The sequence below is a fragment of the Mustela lutreola genome, chromosome 11 (genome assembly GCF_030435805.1).
Source record: "Mustela lutreola isolate mMusLut2 chromosome 11, mMusLut2.pri, whole genome shotgun sequence".
Classification (NCBI taxonomy): domain Eukaryota; kingdom Metazoa; phylum Chordata; class Mammalia; order Carnivora; family Mustelidae; genus Mustela; species Mustela lutreola.
The window spans coordinates 81,846,559-81,859,918 of record NC_081300.1 but is presented as its reverse complement, the minus strand read 5'-3'; the positions used below and the strand labels follow the sequence as shown (position 1 = coordinate 81,859,918).

The following is a 13,360-nucleotide window of genomic DNA, read 5'->3' as shown; positions in this document are numbered from 1 at the left end:
ACAGACATGGATCAATGGAACAGAATAGAGAGCCCAGAAATACACCCTCAACTCTATGGTCAACTAATCTTCAACAAAGCAGAAAGGAATGACCAATGAAAAAAAGACAGCCTCTTCAACAAATGGTGTTGGGAAAATTGAACAGCCACATGCAGAAAAATGAAATTAGACCATTTCCTTACACCATACATGAAAATAGACTGGAAATGGATGAAGAAGCATAATGTGAGAAAGGAATGCATCAAAATCCTTGAGGAGAGAACAGGTAGCAACCTCTTTGACCTCAGCAGCAGCAACTTCTTCCTAGGAACATCGCCAAAGGCAAGGGAAGCAAGGGCAAGAATGAACTATTGGGATTTCATCAGATCAAAAAGCTTTTGCACAGCAAAGGAAACAGTTAGCAAAGCCAAAAGATGACTGTCAGAAGTTATCTGGGAGAAGATATTTGCAAATGACATACCAGATAAAGGGCCTGTATCTATCCAAAATCTATAAAGAGCTTATCAAACTCAACACCCTAAGAACAAATAATCGAATGAAGAAATGGGCAGAGGACATGAACAGACATTTCTGCAAAGAATACATCCAAATGGCCAACAGACACATGAAAAAATGCTCCACATCACTCGGCATCAGGGAGATGCAAATCAAAACCAGAATGAGATACCACCTCACACCTTTCAGAATGGCTAAAATGAACAAGTCAGTCAATGACAGATGCTGGCGAGGATGTGGAGAAAGGGCAACCCTCCTACACTGTACGTGGGAAGGCAAGCTGGTGCAACCACTCTGGAAAACAGCGTGGAGGTGGCTCAAAAAGCTGAAAATAGAACTAGCCTATGACCCAGTGATTGTAGTACTGGCTATATACCCTAAAGATACAAACATGGCATTCTGAAGGGGCACACGCACCCAAATGTTTATAGCAGCAATGTCCACAATAGTTATACCATGGAAAGAACCTAAATGTCCTTCAACAGATGAATCAATAAATAAGATGTGGTATATATGTACAATGGGATACTATGCAGCCATCAAAAGAAATGAACTCCTGCTATTTGTGATGACATGGATGGAACTAGAGGGTATTATGCTTGGCGAAATAAATCAATCTGAGAAAGACAACTATCGTATGATCTCCCTGATATGATGAAGTGGAGATGCAACATAGGCGGTTTCGGGTGTACGAAAAGAAAAATAAAAGAAGATGGGATTGGGAGGGAGACAAACCATAAAAGACTGAATCTCACAAAACAGACTGAGGGTTGCTGGTGGGAGGTGTGTTGGGAGAGGATGGTGGGGGTATGGACATTGGGGAGGGCAGGTGCTATGGTGAGTGATGGTGAGTGCTGTGAAATGTGTAAACCTGGTGAATCACAGACCTGTACCCCTCGGGATAAAAACACATTATATGTTTATAAAAATTTTTAAAAAATAATTTTAAAAATCCATTAGAGAAAAAGCACATATTGCAAGCCCAGAGCTAATCTCATATTCAATCAAAAAGTTTGAATGTTTTCCCCTTGAAGATCAGAAAAAAGACAAGTGTTTCCACTTTCACTACTCTCATTTGACATAGTACTGGATGTCCTAGCCAGAGAAACAAGGAACACAAAGAAATAAAAGACTCCAAAAAAAAAAAAAAATAAAGGAAGTAGTAAAATTTTCTTTTTTTGGATAACATGAACTTACATGTAAAAAAATCCTAAAAACTTCACAAAAAATTTTGAATTAACAAATTTAGTAAAGCTGCCGAATACAAGATCAATATATAAAAGACAAGAGTTTTGTTTTGTTTCGTTTTTTTTTTTTTAATATGTATTGCCTCCCAGTTTTTCATGTCATCCTTGTTCAGTGATCAAGCTAATCTTCTCTGCATCATTCCAATTTTAGTATATGTGCTGCCAAAGTAAGCACAAGACAGGAGCATTTTAACACTCTAATGATGAACTATCTGAAAAAATAAAGAGAACAATCTAATTCACGATAGCATCAAAACTAATAAAATACTTACGAAAAGATTTAACTAAGAAGATGAAAGATCTGTACCCCATAAACTATGACATTGATAAAGAAATTGAAGGAGACATAATTGGAAAGATAGCTCATATTTATGAATGGTAAGAATTAACATTGTTAAAATGTCCATACTACCGAAAACCATCTGTAAATTCAATTCCTATCAAAAATCCAATGTTTGGGGCGCCTGGGTGGCTCAGTGGGTTAAGCCGCTGCCTTCGGCTCAGGTCATGATCCCAGGGTCCTGGGATCGAGCCCTGCATCAGGCTCTCTGCTCAGCAGGAAGCTGCTACCTCTTCTCTCTCTGCCTGCCCCTCTGCCTGCTTGTCATCTCTGTCTGTCAAATAAATAAATAATCTTAAAAAAATTCAATTTTATTTTTTACAGAAGTAAGTAAAGAATCCTAAAATTTATATGAGACCATAAAAGACAAATAATTAAAGCAGTTCTGAGAAAGAATGAAGAAGCGAAATTACACTTCTTGATTTGAAACTATACTACAAAGCCCTCATGCTCAAAACAATAAAGTATACTGGCATAAAATGGACCAATAAACAAGTAGAACAGAATTGAGAGTCCAGAAATAAATCCTTTCATACAGTCACCTAATATTTGACAGGGGCCAACATATATAATGGGTAAAGATAGTCTGTTCAATAAATGATATTTAAAACTGAATAGTCACATAAACCAGCATGAAACTGGAACCTTATATCACTCATAAATCTTAACTTGAAATACATTAAAGACTTAAATGTGATGCATGAAACTAAATTTCCTAAAGGAAAACATAGGAAAAATTCTCCTTGACATTGGTCTTGCCAATAGTTTTTTGGATACCAGGCCAAAAACACAAGCAAAAGAAGCAAAAATAAATAAATGGTATTACATTAAACTAAAGTTTCTGCATTGCCAAAAAAAAAAAAGAGAGAGAGAGAGAGAGAATGAAAACACAATCCACAGAATGGAAGAAAATACTTACAAATCTTATATCTGAAAAGAGGTTAATAACCAACAGATACAAATAGAAAAAAATATATAATTAAAAAAATAGCAAAAGGATCTCAATAGACTTTTTTTTTCAAAAAAGTTATATAAATGACCAACAGGAGCATTAAAAAGTGCTCAACGTAAAAACTCAGGGCAAAGTCATTATGTTGTTTTTGTTGTTGTTTACCTCTGAAAAACACAGCAAGATATTACTACCTATTTGAATATATACTACCAAAAAATTAAAACTAACAAATTTTGGTAAATATTGGGGAAAATGGGGAACTTAAGCACTGTGATAGGAATATAAATTTGGATGGAAAACAGTATGGAGATTATTCATATTATTAAAAGTAAAATTACCATATGATTCAGTAATCCCACCTCTAGGTATATATCTAAGGGAAACGAAGTCACTATTCGAAGACATATCTGCACTCTTATGTTCATTATAAAATTATTAACTCTAAGCAAGAGATGGAAATAACTTCAGTATCCATTAATGGATGAATGAATAAAATAAGTATGGTAAATATATACTATGGAATACTACTTAACCATGAAAAATTAAGAAATACTGCCATTTACAACAGCATGGATGGATCTTGAAGGTATTATACTAAGTGAAATATTTCAAAGATTTTATGTATATTTTTAAATTTATGTATTATGATATCCCTTACATACAGAATCTGAAGAAAAAGCAAACTAATGGAAACTTAGAGCTGAGTTGACAAGAGGTGAAACTGGGGTGGAATAAGGTGGTCAAAGGGTACAAACTTGCAACTATAATATGAAAAAGTTCTGGGGATCTAATGTACAGCATGATGATCATAGTTAATAATATATACATACTTTTTTATTGTGCTTCCCTTTATTAAACTTTGGATATATCACATTCTTACAAGATGAAAGTTTATAGCAATGATTATAAAATAGGTCTGCTGCCACCATTTTTCTAACAACATTTCTTCATTTTGTGTCTCTCTGTCACATGTTGGTAATTCTTGCAATATTTCAAGTTTTCTCATTATTATTGAATTTGTTATGGTGATCTGTGATCAGTAATTATGACCCACTGAAAACTCAGAACTAGTTTACTTAAGGTATATACATTGTTTTTCTTTAAAGACAAAATGCTTTTGAACAGTACAGTACAGTGTTTATTTTTTATATGCACTGGGAAACATAATTTTTTATTTGCAGTGGGAAAACAAAAAAAAAATAATAATTTGACTTAGTTTATTGAGATAATCACTTTATTGAGGCACTCTGGAACAAAACCCACAAGACCTCTGAAGTTTATCTCTACTGTAGTATATACATAAAAGTTGCTAAGAGAGTAGATCTTAAAATTCCTTCCCATACATGCATAAAAAACAGTGGCAACTATATGAGATAGTAGATGTATTAACATTTTTATGTAGATTATATTGCAATACAGATGTATGCCAATTTATCAAATTGTACAAAATTTACACAATGTTAAAAGTTTGCAATGTTATAAGAAATCATTTCTTAAATTTACAAATTATAATATGTCGATTATTTTTCAATAAAGCTGGAAAAAACGTTTTGTAGAATTAATCAATTTTTCAAAAAAGGAAGTAAGGAAGTAGAAACTGCAACTAACTCTGAAATAATAGAATATAAAATCCATTTTAGTTATAGACACTGTGACAAAAACTATTACTTAGTTTACAATGAAGGAGTACTTATGAAGCATGAAGGATGGTGTATAAATAAGGCTGAAAGAGCTCAGTTTTAAGGTTTAAATTTAAAATCTTCTTTTGAAATACTGAACTGACCACCCAGTTTTCCAAACATAAATGTCTTAACTGCATGAATTTATTTCATACAACTCTATAATCTAGTTTCATAAGAAAGCAGCATGCAAATTTTGAATAAGACCGACTTGCTTAAGTTTCTTTATGTTCAACAGTAAAGGATACTTCCCTAAAAATAAATAGAAGAAAAATCAGCATATTTATTATGATAATTATTATTCATAATGAGATTCATATTGAATTAGGGAATATATATCCTCAGAGGGGGTAAATAAAATGAAATTTATTTTGGTAAATGTGTCTATGAATAGTCAATACAATGCCTCAATATAAATGAATATTATCATTTTGAACAATTTAATTACTATTATTAGAATTATTATAAGTATAAAAATAGCTATCATTTTAGCATGGAATATGAGACTCTCATGCTCCATGCTTCATCACATCCACACAACAACTCTGCATAATCAGTATTATCATCACCATTTCATGGGTGAAAAAACTGAGGCTAACACATTTAGATAACTGGTTTATGATTACATGGCTGGTAAAGATGCATCACACTAATTTAGGCTTTATGATTTCAGAATTGTACTCTTTCCACTGCACATTCTATTACTCTGTAAATACTTGGCTTGTTTTCATTTAGTTCTTTAATTTTATTCATGTGGTGATGGCTTAAAGCTTCATTTAAAGGAAGCTCAAAAAATTCATTTAGCCAAAAGCTCCCAAGAATTAAAAATGTCATGGACCTAATGTAGACATGGATATCATTAGTTAATGGGTAACTATATATTTTCCACTCTAGTGAGATAACAATCAGAGTATTTTTCTAAGTTTTAGTCTCTGAGGGTTCAAAAGGACTTTGTTAAAATAGAAATATTTAGACAAAGGTGATCAAAAGTCTGGATCAGGTCACCTTAAGATAAATATGAGGAAACTGAGGAAACAAATGGAGATTTGAACACTGAGCTATGATATAATGAATGGTTTAAAGTATTTAGTAGAGCATAGAAAAGCCCTTTAAAGCCTGGTCTTAGCCTAGCATTGCAGCTTCTGGGATATCTGTCTATCTATCATCTACCTATCTATCTACCTAGATATAAATTTGAAAACTTTTTTAACTTAAAGATTTTGAGAAATAGAACATAATTAGCACCATAGAAGATCTGTTTATGATAACAACCTAGCCCCTCCTCCCAGTTTGTTAATATTCTCTCTTATTTAATGTAACATTGTGCAAATATACCACTACTGATCTGCCGTTATGAATGAAATAACTATAATCATCTGTTTGCATATCCTGGTGAAAATATTCATTTAGTTCCATGTTGTATTTCTAGGAATGGACCAAATTTTTTTTTTAATTTTTAAGTTTTCTAAATATTGTCCAACTTACCTCATATGTTTTTATTATGTCCACTGTCATTCCTTCACATTCTTGCAAGACATTTTCACTGTAGCCCAATATGGTAAGTGTGTAATAGTATGTCATTCTAGGTTTTAATTTATTTTTAATTTAATTTAATTTAATTCCAGATTCATAATAAAGGTAAACAGTTTTTATATATGAGTGGCCATTTGGATTACCCTTTCTGTAAAGTACATGCTCAAATCTTTTGATATCTTAACATTGTATCATACTGACTTCTTTAATAGTAGATTTTCTGAGTGAACTTTTAGCTGTGTAGGTCTTCTCTATTTATTTTGAATTGTTTTCATTTCAAAATCTTTATATTTATTTTCATAATCTGCTTTTATTTTGCTTTGTATATTATCTATCTATCTTTCTATCTATCTATTTATTTGCAAGCAAGAGAGAGCGAGCAAGTGAGAGCGCAGGGAGGGATAGAAAAATAAGGGAAAAGAATCTTAAGCAGGCTCAAGGCTCAGCACAGAGCCCAACCTGTCACAACCCTGACATCATGACCTCAGCCAAAATGAAAGAAATAAAATAAAATTAAGGTGTTAAAATAAAAGGAAAAAGAGTTGGAGGTTTAATTAAGTGAACCACCCAGGCACCCCTGTGGTATCTTAAATTAGCTGTCATATCTTTAAAGTTTTAGAGTATCCATTTGGTTCATTTAAAAATCTTTCTCAATATCATTTTTTGTTTCAGTTTTTTGTTCAATTTCCTTCCCCTCTCATTTCTTTGAGCAGAGTAATCAAGCCATTTTACAATCTTTATTGATTATTTTAACATCATACTTAATCCCATTTTGTCTATCAAATCTTGTTAATGATTTTTCTTTGTGTGCTTTGTTCCATTTTGCTATGTTCAAGACATTATATTTGAAACTCTTATTGAGTAGGGATAATTAAGAGCTATAATAATGGTATGGTCCTCCTTGGCAGGATTTTCTCTTATATCTGAGACTCTACAAGACAATCATACTCTAAATTCCGTGATTGACTTTCTCAGTTTACACAGAAGGCAAGGTAGGCTCTAGTCTTATTTCTGCTTCTCCTTGTGCTTTGGGGATCTCAACTTAAATTTGGGTTGTACCAAAGTCCTCAAATTTGATTGCTGCTGGATTTTGAATTTTGTTTCTCTAGTATCAAGAGCCTATTAAAAACACAGCTCAGTGTGTTTTAGCAGTTTCAACTGCTCTCATAGCTAAAATGGCTTCAGGGCATATATCTCTAGGCTCTCATTGTATTTCCTATTTTGGCCCAGTAATCCCTCACTTATTTTTATAATCATTCTTATATTTTTAACTTTAAAAGCTATTTTGTCTGGATTTTTTGTTGTCTTAAGAAAGAGTTTTTAGATCACCATTGCTAGAAGCAACAACAAATATACATGAAAATATCTGCAGTAGTTTATCACATCTTTATGGCTTTGAACTTCCATAAGCTGAGGCATCCTTCTCTAATCACTTAGGCAAACTCCAATTTACCCTTTAAAACAACACAAGAATTGCTTCATTTAAGAACATGTTCAGGAATGACTCTTCCCCACTGTTCTTACCAACATTCCCACACACTCTTTGCTACCCACACCTTGTTTATGAACTTTCATTAGGTATATCAGCGTCACCAGAATTTTGCTCTATTGTATTTTTGTCCTTTAGAGCTTTAATTAAATATGAATTCCATAGAAAGTCTGTCCCTATTCTTTCAAACCTGGGTTAGTTCTTTCTTCTCATTCTTTGTCAGAAGTTACTTTATTAGAGAAACTTACAGCTGTATTGTGACTTTGGAGCCTTTACAATTTTTTGACTGGAAAAATAACCCATCCCTGAGATTTTTATGCAGCTTCCTAGCTGATATTATTCAGAAATCTGTTCAAAACAGACTTTTTCAGGGAGGCCCTTTTGGACCACTCAGTTACAAAACCTCTTCTCAATCACTGCTCTTTTTAAAATGTGCTTATTTAGTTCAAATATGCATCACTATTAAAGAAAAACCAGTACGATTTTTTTCTTTTTAAAGTTGGCTTACCCATTATCTATCTCTCCCATTAAAATGATTCCTCTGGGCTGGGGTTTTGTTGTGCTCATCTTAGGCCAGGCACTCAATAAATTGTCTCTGAATGATTGAATTGTTTGACTCCCTTGCTAGATTCTCAACTTCATGAGGCCAAGGATTGTTCTATTCAGTCCTTCTTTATCCTCAATGTCTGTTATATTGCAGTCACTTACGTGACTAATGGGAAAAATCACAGAAAGAAAGAGTTAAAACTACAGAAAAACCCCATAGGTTCAATAACACAAAGCTTTCTAAAATTATTTAGCCCAGGAATTGAATACTGGCTGCACTTTTGATTTTTTAAAAATGGTATTGAATTTAATTTAAATGGAAATACTTGAATGGTAGAATATTTTAAAAAATTATAAAAGCAACTTGCTCCTTAACGTAAGAATTATATAGGGCATCTCTTCTAGAAGCAAAATTTTCAAATGTCAAACATCTGAAAGCATAGAAGGAGAAGTAAGAGTGTGAATTGTACTTCAATGCTCTTTTCTTTATATTCAGCAAACAGGTTCATTCACACCTTTCCAATTTTTTCAACTCTTTTGACAAAGCCTTCAGAGGAGTTACTGCTGATGACAACCATCACAGCCTAACAGGAGAAATTTTATAAAGAAAAATAATCTCATGTTTTTCCCAAATTTTTAAGGATATGGTGAAGCTCTGTCGGATTCAAAGGTGGAATGTGGAATTCCATGCTATATATAATAATAACTTATTTTAATAGTGGCTTTGCAATTTTTCAGATATATCCATTTACTGAAACCACTATCAAATAAACAAAAACAATCAAATTAACAGGGGTTCGAGACAGGAATTATCTAATCTAAAAATAGCACATGTTCACTGAATACACAACAAATATACCATGTACTACTATAGGTTTCAAGTAATAGTCAAAACAATAGTAAACATGATTCAGACCCTACCAGTCAAATCATAAATGGGACTTTAACTGTAAATCCTTATCTTTAGATCAAAGCGGGCAATTGGGTCCTGAAGATACATTATAGAACTAATATGTTATAGAACTCCTCTGAAATGAGTCATTTATTTATTCCATCACTTTTCCTGCACAGCTGCTGACCCATGTTTTGGTTCCTGGAAATAGCTGCAACCCTGTCATACTTCTTAAAAGCACATTTATTGATAACTCTACTCATTCCTCCATTCCTCTGTGACTGTCACTGTGTTAAAATGTGGAGTCAGCTGACTCACTTGTGGTGGTAATAAAGTAGATGAGTTTGCAAGGTATTTTGTTATTTCTAAAAATGCAAAAACCAAATTACATTGAAATCACAAGGGGTGTTTCAGGGAGAGCTGTAGGATGTGGTTTCTTGTGTAATCCACAGAGATTAGCTCCAACACATATTTAAACTCTCCTCTAGGAGCAACCTTAGTGGTAAAGCAAGAAGATAAACAGATGTATACACACCCTGGCACAAAATCATCACTTATGTTTGTCTTCCTAGTCTCCTCGTGTTACTTACTTATCTTAACTTCTCTCTGAAATCAGGGAACACAGAATCTCAATCAGTTGACATTTTTCTACTGAATTACCCAATAGTCTGATCATACCCCTAAGACTTTTTAAAATTATTTCACTCATAAACCCAAATCTGCTTTGCTTCCTCAGCTTAGTACACTGTAATTTGATTTCAAAATGAGGACAGTTGTCAGTAATGCCACATTCATTAATCTATTTTACAATTCCATGTACTTAGAACTATGAAAATATGTTAATAACATCCATTCCAAGAAGCCACCCTAAATTTATTATCATGAAACAAGACCTCAAGAAAGAGAATTCAAAATCATCCATGTATTTACAATTTATTGCAATAAAGCCTTTATCAATAGACTTCCCTGTGCACATGGTGGTCAAATTGCTGGTGAAAACCAGCCAGATCTACTACAAGCTTTCTCATGGCTTCTAGGTAAGCCAAGTGAGCCTTTATTGATACTGGGAAGGGATAAAGGAGGGAAGGGATAAACAGTGATGTAAGAATTGACTAGACAAAAGTAATGACTCTCATTACAAAGTGAGTATTTTATTTTATTTTATTTTATTTTTTCAATTGTATTTCTATATTCCAGTGATGAACAATCAGATATTGACTTTCTTTCTTTTTTTTTTTAAATTTTTTATTTTTTATAAACATATATTTTTATCCCCAGGGGTACAGGTCTGTGAATCACCAGGTTTACACACTTCACAGCACTCACCAAATCACATACCCTCCCCAATGTCCATAATCCCACCCCCTTCTCCCAAACCCCCTCCCCCCGCAACCCTCAGTTTGTTTTGTGAGATTAAGAGTCACTTATGGTTTGTCTCCCTCCCAATCCCATCTTGTTTCATTTATTCTTCTTCTACCCACTTAAGCCTCCATGTTGTATCACCACTTCCTCATATCAGGGAGATCATATGATAGTTGTCTTTCTCTGCTTGACTTATTTCGCTAAGCATGATACGCTCTAGTTCCATCCATGTTGTTGCAAATGGCAAGATTTCATTTCTTTTGATGGCTGCATAGTATTCCATTGTGTATATATACCACATCTTCTTGATCCATTCATCTGTTGATGGGCATCTAGGTTCTTTCCATAGTTTGGCTATTGTGGACATTGCTGCTATAAACATTTGGGTGCATGTGCCCCTTTGGATCACTACATTTGTATCTTTAGGGTAAATACCCAATAGTGCAATTGCTGGGTCATAGGGCAGTTCTATTTTCAACATTTTGAGGAACCTCCATGCTGTTTTCCAGAGTGGCTGCACCAGCTTGCATTCCCACCAACAGTGTAGGAGGGTTCCCCTTTCTCCGCATCCTCGCCAGCATCTGTCATTTCCTGACTTGTTGATTTTAGCCATTCTGACTGGTGTGAGGTGATATCTCATTGTGGTTTTGATTTGTATTTCCCTGATGCCGAGTGATATGGAGCACTTTTTCATGTGTCTGTTGGCCATCTGGATGTCTTCTTTGCAGAAATGTCTGTTCATGTCCTCTGCCCATTTCTTGATTGGATTATTTGTTCTTTTGGTGTTGAGACACACAAAGTGAGTATTTTAAAGCAAAAGAGCCTGTTGGGAATATTGTTTTATAAAATAGTGGGTTTTTTTATTAACTTTTTAAAATTCAATTAGTTAACATATAGTGTACCATTAGTTTCAAATGTACATTTCATTTTTTTTAAAGATTTATTTATTTACTTGACAGAGAGAGATCACAAGTAGGCAGAGAGGCAGGCAGAGAGAAAGAAGGAAGCATGCTCCCTGCTGAGCAGAGTGCCCGATGCGGGACTCGATCCCAGGACCCTGAGATCATGACCCCAGCCGAAGGCAGCGGCTTAAACCACTGAGCCACCCAGGGCCCTTGAAAGCAGAATTTTAGATCATATTTTCTGATTACTTCCATGTAGTACAACACTTTCCTGCTAGCAACCTTCAAAACATACTGTTTGTTAGAGGAATTTCTTTAATAATAAATAAATAGGAATTTATTTAAATTTATAAATATATAAAATAAAGAGGAATTTATTTAAATTTATTTAAATATTGCACACTGTTTCATTGTTCATAAATAAGGTGATGATATTATAGCCATTATTTGGTAGCACTGATATATCACTTTCTTCTTACTTCTTAGTGCATTCTCTCTACATAAAATAGATATATATTTTAAAAGAATCTGAATCTGTGGCAAACTTTTAAAAAACCCTATACAGTAAAGTTTATCATTTTAAGTAATCTCAATTATCTTCCTCAATTGTGATAGTATATCCTTCTATGTAGGCCAGATATTGTATGAGGGATTTGAAGAGACACACTTTTCTAAATTTTACTTTTCTCATCTGCAAAATGCTGATCATGATCCTACAATAAAATACACTTACAAGTTTTTGATGAAAATTTATTTATTTATTTTAAGATTTTATTTCTTTATCAGAGAGAGTGGGCGAGAGAGCAAGCACAGGCAGACAGAATGGCAGGCAGAGGCAGAGGGAGAAGCAGGCTCCCGGCTGAGCAAGGAGCCCGATGTGGGACTCGATCCCACGATGCTGGGATCATGACCTGAGCCAAAGGCAGCTGCTTAACCAACTGAGCCACCCAGGCGTCCCTTTTGATGAAAATTTAATCTGTATAAACAATATATTTTCTGTAATGTGTGGTTCATGGAAAACATCTTATTTAATTATAAGCAACAGCAGTATTAGAAATTAAGTAAATGTGTCTATAATATTTAAAGTTTTAACACATAATTCCATGCTTTGCCTTATTTTCTCAAATCCCTTTACCACTTTCATTGACGGAGTCAAATGTACTTTTTCTACTAGTAGCTGGCTCTTTGTCTTTTGTCAGAAAGATGCCCTTGTGAATTATTTGTAATAGAGATATTAGCAATAATAATAATAATAATAATAATAATAAATAGCAATGAAAATGTTAAAAAAAAGTTTTCTTAACTAATTAGGGTTCTTAGACATCAATTAGAGGAACCACCTCTGGCAAGCAAATTAATGTGCAAGACATTCAAGTCAGTCAGATACAGGGTTGTCCGTAGACTGAAAGCTGAAGCAAAAGGACTAGGTTTGGAAAATAGGTAAGGACAGTGAAAAAAATGATCTAATTTTTGGGCAAAGTAAATTCTTAGGTGTCCTTTCAATGGAGTCCTGGGCATTATGTAGCAGAAACTCTGGAGATTATCTCAATCCATTGGAGTCACCCCGTTTATTAGCTTACTATTGACAAAGTATTTACAAACTGTAGAGCAAGAGGTTATAATGTAGAAAACTGATGGTAATGCACAAGATTCTTGTTAACTATAATGCAAGTTAATGATTTTTCATTAGAAAACATAAATTGTATAACCCAAATTATGGGCCCAGAGCACTTCTGCTGCACAACTCTGCTTATATTCCAAATAACCATGTGAACTAGTTTTAATATCTGCTTCTCTTATTAATTTTTGAATAAAAATTCTTGACACAAGTATTTTATAATTGTGTGATAAACATGCATTTAATTTCTTGGAGAACAAAACACACTTTAGCAGAACTATGTTCGTTCACAAAACCAGCCTTGA

At 33.7% G+C, this 13,360-nt stretch overlaps 1 non-coding gene across 1 annotated transcript; it reads right to left on the bottom strand.

The window, feature by feature from the left end:
- Positions 1-1,810: 1,810 nt before the first annotated feature.
- Positions 1,811-1,917, bottom strand: LOC131811951 (U6 spliceosomal RNA). Its single transcript, XR_009346191.1, has one exon. It is a non-coding gene; the product is annotated as a U6 spliceosomal RNA (small nuclear RNA).
- Between the last annotated feature and the right edge of the window lie 11,443 nt (positions 1,918-13,360).